The sequence below is a fragment of the Tamandua tetradactyla genome, chromosome 3 (assembly GCF_023851605.1).
Source record: "Tamandua tetradactyla isolate mTamTet1 chromosome 3, mTamTet1.pri, whole genome shotgun sequence".
NCBI classification, from domain to species: Eukaryota; Metazoa; Chordata; class Mammalia; order Pilosa; family Myrmecophagidae; genus Tamandua; species Tamandua tetradactyla.
This window is the reverse complement of record NC_135329.1, coordinates 15,582,615-15,595,560: the sequence shown is the minus strand read 5'-3', so window position 1 is coordinate 15,595,560 and position 12,946 is coordinate 15,582,615.

The following is a 12,946-nucleotide window of genomic DNA, read 5'->3' as shown; positions in this document are numbered from 1 at the left end:
AAAGGACTGCAGTAAGAGGCTTAAGACCTGAATGAGGTAGGTCACATCTTAACTGAGGCAGCTTCATCAAAAGGTCCTACTTAACATGAGATTTGGTTCGTTTGTCCAGAGTGATGCCCCAATAAATCCCAGAGTGATTTGATCAGTGAATAAAAAAGTATTTGCAAAGTCCCCTTCAGGAAATGGTGAGAACGGGGGAAGATTCAACCTCCCCAAGTTGAATTCTTGATATTCTCACAAGCAGTGTGGACACCCAAAGCTAGAGGCTGAACCCCCAGTCTTGGGGTTTGTTCATATGAAACTTAACCCCACAAAGGATAGGTCAAGCCTACTTAAAATTAGGCCTAAGAGTCACCCCCAAGAGAACCTCTTTTGTTGCTTAGATGTGACCTCTCTCTCCAGCCAGCACAACAAGCAAACTCACCACTCTCCCCCTGTCTATGTGGGACACGACTCCCAGGGGTGCAGACCTTCCTGGCATCGTGGGACAGAAATCCCAGAATGAGCTGAGAATCAACATCAAGGGATTGAGAAAAACTCTGGAATGAGCTGAGAGCATCATGGGACTGAGAAAAGCTTCTCGATCAAAAGGGGGAAGAGTGAAATGAGACAAGGTGTCAATGGCTGAGAGATTCCAAACAGAGTCCAGGGGTGATCCTGGAGGTTATTCTTACGCATAAAGTAGATATCGCCTTGTTGGTCAAGATGTCATGGAGAGGCTGGAGGGATCTACCTGAAAATGTAAGCTGTGTTCCAGTAGCCTTGTTTCTTGATGATGATTGAATAATGATATAGCTTTCACAGTGGGACTGCGTGATTGTGAAAACCTCGTGTCTGATGCTCTTTTTATCTACCTTGTCAACAGACAAGTAGAACATATGGAATAAAAATAAATAATAGAGGGAACAAATGTTAAAATAAATTTAGATTGAAATGCTAGTGATCAATGAAAGGGAGGGGTAGAGGGTATGGTACGTATAATTTTTTTTTCTGTTTTCATTTTATTTCTTTTTCTGTTGTCTTTTTCTTCTTCTGAATAGATACAAATGTTCCAAGAAATGATCATGATGATGAATATGCAACTATGTGATGATATTGTGAATTCTGGTTATAAATGTAGAATGGAATGATCATATGTTAAAAAACTAAATAATAATAATAAAAAAAGGTCCTACTTACAAGCCACAGGAGAGGGTTACATTTAAGAACATGTTTTTTCTGGGGTACCTACAGTTTCAAATCACCACAAACACTGAAGTTGTTCAATGACTTTTAAGTAGAAAAATTGGAAGCACATGAAGAATTCCGAAAGACAGTAACTTTTACCTCTAATTTTTCTTAGAAAGCCTTTTATCTGCACTCACGATGAGACTGCTCTCTCCTTCCACATTCATAGTAACTTTTATTTTCCTGAATTGGACAAACAAGAATTGTTGAGGGAACAATTTTGCACATTTGGGAACTGTAATATATTAAAAGTTAAAACAAAGGTTAAGATAGCTTGAAAATGTTTCTCTCAATATGCAAAGGAAGACTGCAATTTGGTAAAGGTTTTTGGGTTCATTCAGATCACAAAGAGGCATTGCTCAACCTTATTAATAAAGCTGAAGCAAAAGCAGAAACCAAATACTTCCTTTTGATCTCCAGAGAATAAAAGAGAAGGAGTTAGTGTTCACTGTCTTAGAAGAAATGGAGAATTGTTATCCAGTTTATCAGTACTTGAGAGAAATTGAATTTTAAAAGCATATGGATTTGGCTACATTTTAGAATAGCTTACATCCTGTTCCTCTCTATTACATTGTGTTCTCTCTCTGCCTCTCTCTCAAACTCCTCTTTTTCTGAAACATAGACTTTTACAAGAATATGTTTGCTGTATAAAAAAAACAAAGGAAAACTGAAACCGAAAGTACATAGCAATGATACTACAGTGACTAATATGATTCTAAAACAATAAGTTATTAAACTGATATTTCTGGGACCACACCTAATGAAAAATAAATTCAAAGTATCATGAAGGTTCCCAGAACCTGCCATATAATATATATATATATATATATTATGGAAGCCAATCACATCTATTTAAAGCCAAAACTTTCCAAGAAAAGATTGAGTATTAGAAGATGTATGGGTGGTCTTATCATATTTTGTTCTTTGTGCCTGAACTTTTATGCAGGTGAGTCAAAATAAAGGTATGTAATAAAGTTTTAGATGATTCTATCTTGGAAAAATCTCACAGGATTGATTTCATAAGAAGTGTGGCTTAATAAAAATTTGTTTTGACTGCTTATCCAGCTACTTTACTAAACCCATCCTCTCATTGACTTCAAAAATAATAATGGGGCGGGCCATGGTGGCTTAGTGGCAGAATTCTCACCAGCCTTGCCAGAGATCCAGGTTCGATTCCTGGAGCCTACCCGCGCCAAGAAAAGAAAAGCAATAATATATTACTGCCCCAATGCCAATCTACCTTTTTGTAAACTCCCTCATTTTTTGCCCTTCCAAGTTTCTGAAGCTACATTCTCAATTAATGTTTAGTCTTCATTCATCTTGATTTTCTTCAGCAGTAACCACATACCCTTGAAAAACCCTTTTCACATGGTTTCAGAAGAGCATCTTACTATTTCAGACAGGCTCTTTTTTATTTGTTTGTTTAATTTTTCATACTTTATTACCTGCATCAGTAGGTTAAGAGAGTAGAATTTTCCCAAGTTAAGAAAGAATTTATTTACATTTTAGATGTGAATAAGCAGCACACAAAATATTCAGTTTCACAGAAAGTAATATTGATTGATCCGCTTAAATGCGATTTCAATCCTTATTTTAAGCTAAGTGCATTAATAATTTAATACAGTATAGTGAAATACACACACAGCCTGAATATACCGAACCACAACTGGTTTCCCTGATCACATAAGGTTTTTTCTAAATACCCATTTCCACAATGAAAAAGTACTAACAAATATGCTAAAAAACACTACCCCAAATGCTTATCCTGCCATCGACTTTCTAAGCAGTGCCATTCATGCCACTGAGAGCATTTATTTTTAGAAGCTTTAATCTGATTTGGGAAAATTAATCTTCCTATAACTTGACAAAGAATATGCATCAGCCCCAAAGGCTTTAAATTTAAAAAGCCTTCCAACACAGAAGCATCCACAAGGAACTTAGTTTCTATGAAAAAGAAAATCATTCTTGTTATCTGAAGAATATTAAAACAATTCACCATTTAAAACACCAAAACATTCTTTAAAAAGACTTTACTTTCCTATATCATCTTCTAATTAAGAGAAACACAAAACAGGTTCACTGTCTTTAATGATCTCTCAGACTACTTTTGTCTAAAAGCTTGAGAAAACATAAAACACTTGTCTCTGCTCTCATAGGATCAAAGGTGCCATTGAAGTTTCATATGTTAAATGCTACAATGTAGCTTATAATGGCAAAAAGAGACCTAACACATTAGTGCTACTCCATCATTTAGAGAGTCAGAAGGAACTGCATGAATTACAAAGCAGTCAACTTAAGTACTTGTTAAAACCCGACAAGTAATTCAGTATGGCAGTTTAAAGGCAGGTTATTAAAAGGTCCAAATGCTCTAAAATGAAAAACATGAAAATAAAGGCTGAAAACTGTGCTTCTCCAACATTCATTTTCATAGTTAGGTATTAGGACCTTCCTATACAAAATATGCACTTACTGTATATGGTTGCTCCAGAAGGTACGGAAGCTTCAGAAAGTCTAGAAAATATCAAGATATATAGTTTGTTTCATCAAATGCTTAATTCCTCATCCATACTAAGTCAGTTTTTAACCCTAGCAAACTTCTTTGGGTTCATTTTCTTTTTCTTTTTTCTTTTTTTTGTTTTATTTTATTTTATTTTTTTAAATACCAAAAAAACACGTAACAAATGCAAACATTCCTCTTTTGATCATTCTGTTCTACATATATAATCAGTAATTCACAATATCATCACATAGTTGCATATTCATCATCATGATACTTTCTTGGAACGTTTGCATCTATTCAGAAAAAGAAATAAAACGAAAACAGAAAAAGAAAATTTATACATACCATACCCCTTACCCCTCCCTTTCATTGATCACTAGCATTTCAATCTAAATTTATTTTAACATTTGTTCCCCCTATTATTTATTTTTATTCCATATGTTCTACTTGTCTGTTGACAAGGTAGATAAAAGGAGCATCAGACATGAGGTTTTCACAATCACAGAGTCACATTGTGAAAGCTATATCATTATTCAATCATCATGAAGAAACATGGCTACTGGAACACAGGTCTACACTTTTCAGGCAGATCCCTCCAGCCTCTCCATTACATTTTGACTAACAAGGTGATATCTACTTAATGCATAAGAATGACCTCCAGGATAACCTCTGGACTCTGTTTGGAATCTCTCAGCCATTGACACCTTGTCTTATTTCACTCTTCCCCCTTTTGATCGAGAAGCTTTTGTTCCAGAAAGTTTATTCAATCCCTTGATGGTGAGTCTCAGCTCATTCTAGTACTTCTGTCCCATGTTGCCAGGAAGGTCCACACACCTGAGAGTTATATCCCACATAGACAGAGGGAGGGTGGTGAGTTTGCTTGTTGTGTTGGCTGGAGAGAGAGGCCACAGCTGAGCAACAAAAGAGGTTCTCTTGGGGGTGACTCTTAGGTCTAATTTTAAGTAGGCTTGCCCTATCCTTGGTGGGGTTAAGGTTCATATGAACAAACCCCAAGACTGGGGGCTCAGCCTCTAGCTTTGGGTGTCCACACTGCTTGTGAGAATGTCAAGAATTCAACTTCGGGAAGTTGAATTTCCCCCGTTCTCACCATTCCCTGACAGGGACTTTGCAAATACTTTTCCACTCACCGATCAAATCACTCTGGGATTCATAGGGGCATCACTCTGGACAAACCAACAAAATCTCATGTCATATCCAAGGTTTCATGTACTTATGGTGTTCAATTAAACTGTCTACATAAGTTATATTAAGAAATGCACTAGTCAAAATGTAAATTTTGTACCAAATAAACATTTTTTGCTTTAGTCTCACACAAAGGTTGACATTTTGAAATATTAATTACCATCTATTTTCAGCATCCTGCAGTAATAACATTCCTTTGTTCTTCCTCATGCAAAAACATTTTTAAAATTTGTGTATTTAGTCACTATCGTTATACACTGTAGGCATTCCTAGATTATACCATCTCAATCTTTATTGTCTATCTTTCTTTGTGATTTCATTTATGCCCCCAGCCATCCTCCCTCTATCATTCTCACATTCAGCTTCATTCGGTGTTTTAACGTAATTGTATTACAGTTAGGTAGTATTGTGCTGTCCATTCCTGAGTTTCTATATTCAGTCCTGTTATACAGTCTGTATCCCTTCAGCTCCAATTACCCATTATCTTACCCTGTTTCTATCTCCTGGTGGTCTGTTACCAATGAAGTATTTCAAGTTTATTCACTAATGTCAGTTCATATCAGTGAGACCATACAGTATTTGTCCTTTTGTTTTTGGCTAATCTCACTCAGTATAATGTCCTCAAGGTCCATCCATGTAGTTACATACTTCATAACTTTATTCTGTCTTACAGCTGCATAATATTCCATCGCATGTATATGCCACAGTTTGTTTAGCCACTCATCTGTTGATGGACATTTTGGCTGTTTCCATCTCTTTGCAATTGTAAATAATGCTGCTATAAACACTGGTGTGCAAATGTCCATTTGTGTCCTTGCCCTTATGTCCTCTGAGTAGATACCTAGCAATGGTTTTGCTTGGTCATATGGCAATTCTATATTTAGCTTTTTGAGGAACTGCCAAACTGCCTTCCACAATGGTTGCACCATTTGACATTCCCACCAACAGTTGATAAGTGAGCCTCTTTCTCCACATCCTCTCCAGCACTCGTCATTTCCTGTTTTGTTGATAATGGCCCTTCTGGTGGGTGTGAGATGATATCTCATTGTGGTTTTGATTTGCATTTCTTTAATGGCCAGGGAAGTTGAGCATCTCTTCCTGTGTCTTTTGGCCATTTGTATTTCATCTTCTGAGAAGTGTCTGTTCAAGTCTTTTTCCCATTTTGTAATTGGGTTGTCTGTCTTTTTGTTGTTGAGTTGAACAATCTCTTTATAAATTCTAGATACTAGACCTTTATCTGATATGTCATTTCCAAATATTGTCTCCCATTGTGTAGGCTGTCTTTTTACTTTCTTGATGAAATTCTTTGATGCGCAAAAGTGTTTAATTTTGAGGAGTTCCCATTTCTTTCTTTCTTTCTTCTGTGCTCTTGTTTTGGGTGTAAAGTCTATAAAACCACTTCCAAGTATAAGATTTATCTTTGGGTCCTTTTGAATCAAGAAGATGATATCTTTAACTTGTACTCAAACTTGTCTTCCAATGTGCATTGCCTTTTGGGTCATTTCAGTGATGAACTCTATGTACGACATGGTCTTCAAGAATATCTACTCACGCAGTGTAAGTATTCTTGTCATCCCCAAATCCATACATCATACATCATAATTCTTTAGAAAAAATCTTTTTTTTCTTTGCTACCTTCTGTACTTCCTCCAATTTCTTCACTTTCTCCCTCTAATGTGTTGTTTTTCTGCCTCATCTCCTCAAACAGAGTTTTTATCTCTTTAGCTCTTTACCTGCACTCATATCATCATGACAGAAAGCACCTGGGGGTCATAGCTTGCTCTATGGCCTCCTACAGCCAAAATTAATTTAATTTTTATGACTGTCTTATGAGGAAAACTTCATGATATCCCTGAAACGGAACTGGGGTGATTCAGGATTTTCTGATTGTCTGCACAAAACAAAATTAAATACTATCGTATAGAAGAAACATCACCTCAAATTTCAAAATATTTCTACATCTTTTATATACATTGCACAGTCACTAAATTAGTAGCCAGTCATATGATCTGATATCATGGAAAGCAGCATCATATTGAAATGGAACCACAGGAGATTATATAAAAGAAAAACCAGATGTGAACTTTAAAATTTGCCTGTTTAATATATTCAAAACATAAAAGACAAAATTGGAAAATTTTTCAGAAAGTAGAAAAATTTTAAAAAGAAAAAACGAATGAATATTAATACAGATGGGGAGTAAAAAATAAGAGACATGGAGGATGCTGTGAAGAAATCAAATATGAATATTATCTGAGCCTCAGAGGATTAGAAGGAGGAGGTGAGCAAGCAGTAAGTGTTGGGAAATTTCTAAACATGAGGAAACATTAAGTTACAAATAAACAAAACACTGCATATTTCAACAGAGTTAAATGAAATGAAAATCACACCTAATTGCATCATAGTAAGGCTACTCAAAATCAAAGTAAAAAATCTTTCACATATTAAAAACACCTAGAAAAAAATACTGTTTTCTTTCAAAGGAATATTGACAGATGCATTCCCAAAGAAACAGTTGAATCTTGAAGACAATAAGATGCTATTTTTAAAGTGCTGGGAAAAAAAAAATCAGCCAACTAATAATTTTATATTCACAGAAAATATTATTCAATAATGTACATAAAATTGTTTGTATTTTTAAGCAAGCAAAAAGTAGGAATTTAACAAGCTCACATCAACAAAATAGTAAAGTTTTAAAATTTTGTTTATTTTTTATAGGGAAAATAATCCCAGTAGTAGCAACAAATGAAGAAAGTAAAAAAGGTAATTATCTGGTTGAATTTAAATGAATGTCCATAAAATAATAGCAATAATTTCATGAATATAAGTACTTGTAGGGTAGGTCCCAGTGGCTCAGCAGGCAGAGTTCTCACCTGCCATGCCAGAGACCCAGGTTCACGCGCCGGTGCCTGCCCAGGCCAATAAAGAAAAAAAAAGTTCTTGTAGGGCTTTATTTTTATAGATAATTATAATAGATTAGATAGATAGATGATAAGTAAATAGATACTAGCTAAATAGAAACATATATCACAACAATAGCATGAATTTGAGGAGGAATATAAATGGTCTTAAATTTCTTGTATTTTTCAGAGACATAATTTATTTGGGACTTTGAAAAGTTCACATGTTGCCTTAGTTTTCCAGGTCTGCTGTAACAAATCTCACAGACTGGTTGGCTTAAAAAAATTTTTTTTTCTCACAGTTTTGGAAGCTAGAAATCAAATTGTCATGCCATAGGCCATGCTCTCTCTGAAGCCGATTGCGTTTTGGTGATGGCTTGTTGGTAATCCATAACTCAGTTTCTGCCCCTGTCACACACTGTCTCTCTCCCCAACTGACTTCTACTGACTTCTACTGTGTCTAAATTTAATCAGCTTATGCGGCCCATCCTGATTCCATTTGCCCTTATTTTAACAGCATCTTTGAAGATCCTATTTACAAGTCAGTTTACATCAAGACAGGGAATCAGGACTTGAAGATGTCTAACATTTATTTGTGGGCACATGATTCAATTCATGACACAGGTGTTTGTTAGTCACTCTAGAGTAACCAACTAAAATGGTGTAAAAATTTTAAACAAACCAATAGATGGGAAAAACTGATTAATAAAAATTCTTAAGTAATTTAAGAGAAGACGTACAATAGAAAACAAGGGTTACTTAACAGGAGTATCAAAAAGGAAGCAAATAGTTCAGTAGTTGATTTAAAACAAATAAATGAGAATTACACCATAAGTAAATGGAGTAAGAATTCCAATTAAAAAGTATAAAGATCTTCAGATTGTATTTTTTAAAAACCTCACCTATATGCTGTTTAAAAGAGAAAAAAATCTAAAATATAAGGATGCAGAAAGGGTAAAAAATAAAAGGATGAAAAATACATACCGTGCAAACACTAATAAAACTACCTGATATATCTCTATGAATATTATGCAGCATAGACATGGAGAAAAATAACGTTATTGGAGATTCTGTCAGTCAGGATTCTCCAAAGAAGCAGAAACAGCAGTAATATAAAATATTATATAACATAATGCATGCTATGAGTAGAGATATTATTCATATGTGGGATTTATTTCAATTGATTGTGGGGAAAGGCAAGCCCAAAATTTGAAGGGCTGAGCATCAGTCAAGAGTCTCCTGCTGGAAAGTCTGGAGGAGGAGCTGATGGGCAGAATTTCTTCTTTCTCAGGAAAACCTCAGTTTTGCTCCTAAAGCCTTTCAGGCAGTTGAATGAGGCCAACATAGATTATTCAGGATAATCTCCTTTACTTAAAGTCAACTGATTATAGATATCTACACATCTACAAAAGAACTCCACAGCAACACTTAAACTAGTGCTTAATTAAATAATTGAATACTATAACCTAGTCAAGTCCACACAGAGAACTCCAAGCCACTGTCTCCTGTCTTTTCCCTGCAACTTGAAAAATTCCCTTTAGTAATTCTTGTAGGGCAGGTATTTTGTTGACAGACTCTCTCAGTTTCTGTTTATCTGTGAGTGTTTTAAACTCTTCCTCATTTTTAAAAGATAGTATCATTAGAAAAATAATTTGAGTTTGGAAATTTTTCTCTTCAGTTCCTTATACGTCATACCACTGCCTTCTTGCCTCCATGATTCACGATGAGAAATCTGCACTTAACTTTATTGAGTATCCCTTGAATGTGATGACCTGCTTTTCTCTTTCTGCTTTCAAAATTCTTTCTTTACCTTTGGTATTTGACAAAGAAAATTGATTAATGTAAGTTAGAACCCCATGCGTATCCAGACACAGGGGCCCAAGTCTGCAGAGACCCGGGGTGGAGCACAAGTGGCTGGAGCGCCACATACAAAAGTGCCCCCAAGGTAAAAGAGACCACAGCAGAACAGGTGGCAAGAGGTGTACATGCTCAATCCAGTCTTTGTGTGTGAGGCCACTTAAATGCAAAATGGACCCTTCTGGATTAACCCCATCTGGGTCTTAGGCATGACAGTGTAACAGGGAAGCAGCCACTAGAAGCAGAAAAGTCTCAAGAAGAAAAAAGGTGTAGGGTGATCTGAATTTTTGAAAGACAGGTTGAGTCACAAAACTCAGAGTGGTAATGAAAAGAGGGCACTGAGTGAGGGACAGAATTTAAACAAATCATAGAAGCTGGGGAGAAAATTTTGCACAAAAGCAAACACATCAAGATTCCCAGAGAAGGAACAGAAGAAAGGAACCTTTCTCTTGAGGTGAAACAAGTGCAAACGAAAAGGGCAATCCGTAAAAAAATTGTACCACATATCCAGAGCAAGAATCACATACATTAGAGCTGAGAAAATCTGAATTGTTAAACACGGGCTGCTCTAACCGTGCAGAATAAGTTGAACCAAACATCAAAGAAGAATGTGGGCAGAAAGCCAAGCAACAATTAAACCCTAGGCCAAAGGGAGAAACTGGACTTCAGAATTAGCACATGAAAATAATCAGATGCCCAGACGGCAGCAAAAATTGCAAGCCAAACTAAAACACTGGGAATGGTTCAGTCGAAGGAACAAATGAAAACTTCAGAAAAGACCCAGAATTTTGAAGAGCTAGTTAAGCAAGTAAATCCAAGGAAATGAAGGAAAATACAGATAGAAATTAACTGATGGTGGATATAGAGCTAAAGGATGTTAAGAAGACAATACACAAATGTAAACAAAAATTCAAAGTTTAAAAAGACACATAACAGAAATTATGAGGATGAAAAGCTCAATAATGGAGTTAAAAATACATTAGAGGCATAAAACAGCAGACCCTAGCAGTCAGAAGAATCAGTGAAGTAGATAACAGAAAAATTGAAATTATATAGCCAGAAAAAACAGATAGAGAAAAGATAGAAAAAATTGAGGAAGTTCTCAAGGGCTTGAGTGACAGCGCAAAGCCCACAAACTATATGTCATGGGTGTCCCAGAAGAGAGGGGAAAGGGAACAGAAGTAATATGTGAGGAAATAGTGGCCTAAAATTTCCCAACTCTTATGAAAGGCAGAAATATTCATGTCCAAGAAGCACAACAAACTCGAACCAAAATAAATCCTAATAGACCGACTATGAGATACATATCAATCAGAATGTCAAACCCAACATTAGAGTCTATTGTGGGCATGGGTTATCACTGAAGTCTACTACTGAAAGATGTTTACTAGGGTACTGAAAGTGAAAGGAAAGATGTTTATGAAGGACAATAAAAAAGGCTAAAAACATGTGGGTTTAGCAATAGACAGGCAAGAGTTCCACCTGTAGACTGTAAAACACCAGGCAGAAGGACACTGTGGGGAGGTTTACTCTCCGCCTGTAAATCTTGAGAGTCCTCCCCCATGATGTCAATCATTAGTCTAGGCATAAGAAGAGTCCCCATTCATAAGGTTCCCATGAGAATATGAGGCCCTGGATTGGTGTTAAAAAATTTAACAGGAATTTTTTTTGTACAAATTGTGGTTGGATTACAATATTTTGGGTCACTTCCATTCCCCATGGCCTTGAAATTCCCAGCCAGTGCAGCTGCACAGTCCAGCACCAACGTCACAGGCCCTCATTTCCCCCCATTTGTATGGGCTGAGGCATAGGCAACAATAAATTATTATTATGAACCCTTTTAGTCTGTACAGCCACTGACTCTTTAATTTGTATTCTCTGAGCCTGCATAGGTCCATCCATTAGCATTTCAGCAGGACTTGGTGCTGTAGCTCAAGATGTAGATTCAGGCAGGTTAAAGCCTGATAAATCCTTTTGGTCCATTATTGTAGAGATTTCTCATCATCTTTCAACTGTTCCTTTAAGAGGCCATTCATTCTTTCTATAAAACCTGCACCTGTGTGGTTACAGGATAGATGAAAAGCCCACGTTGCATCATAGTCCATAGCCCATGCTTAGACCATTTGTCCAGTGAAAGGGGTTCCTCAAACACTTTATTTGTGTAGGTATTCTATAGGGGGTGCTTACCTTCTCTGGGCAGCATACAGTGGCTCTCTGATTAGCTTTCCCTACTGGAATAGCTAAGAGAAATCCCGTGGCAATATCTACAGCAGTGAATACATACCTCGCCCCTTCCAAGAGCAGAAGTAGGCTGATAAAATCCACTTCCCACTCGAGCCTGTGATCAGCCACTGTGTCCCTCTGGTGGGGCAATTGGTGTGATCATCACAGGGAACATGATGGGCACTCCTGTGTGATGTCTGTAAGTTCTTGGCACATGATGGATAGCTGGAACTTCTGGGCTAAACACCACAAGGTGTGATACACTTGGTGTCACTCTTTCAAAACCACTTAGCTGCTTTTCCAGTTTCAGTAGAACCCTGCTGAAACTCTGGACTTGAGCGAGGGCATCTGCCTCAACATTCATGGGTAGCATGCTAGGAGTGTGGGCAGGGACATGATAGATAGGTACTTTTCATTGCTGGCAGACATCCTCAATGTCTTCCCAGACCTCTCATACCCATAGGGGTGACCTGTGACTATCCATCGTCCTTGTTTCCACGTTGTCATCCAGATCATGAGGACTTTGTAAACAGCCCAGCTGTCGGTACAGTTAACACATCTACTGGCTCATGCACGATTACTGACTCTTAATAAGACTCTTCTTCATCCCAATCAACAACCCTTTTCTATGTGAAAAAGTTAGAATAGGCATACTCCAAATATTCCTAAATACTGAGAGAAAGATCAAAGGAGAAAGTGGAGTTATAACATAGAAGATAGGATTTAACAAATGAGTATAACTGCTGAATCATTATATTGATATTTCTTTTAGTGTCCAGTGTCTTGGAGCAGCTAGGGAAAAAACCTAAAATTGTGGCACTGTAACCCATACCAAACTCTGAAATCTGCTCTGTAATTGTTGTGGTGTGTTTACTTTTTTATATATAAGTTTTTTCACAATAAAAAAGGAAAACACTGCATTGCAACAAGTAACTTTTCCGCTTTGCAAAGCTACTTAATTGTACATAGTCAGAGCACGGCTTGCAGTTTGTAATACACCCCTGTATAGGGAGAGCAGCCCTCAAGGTGACTGGGC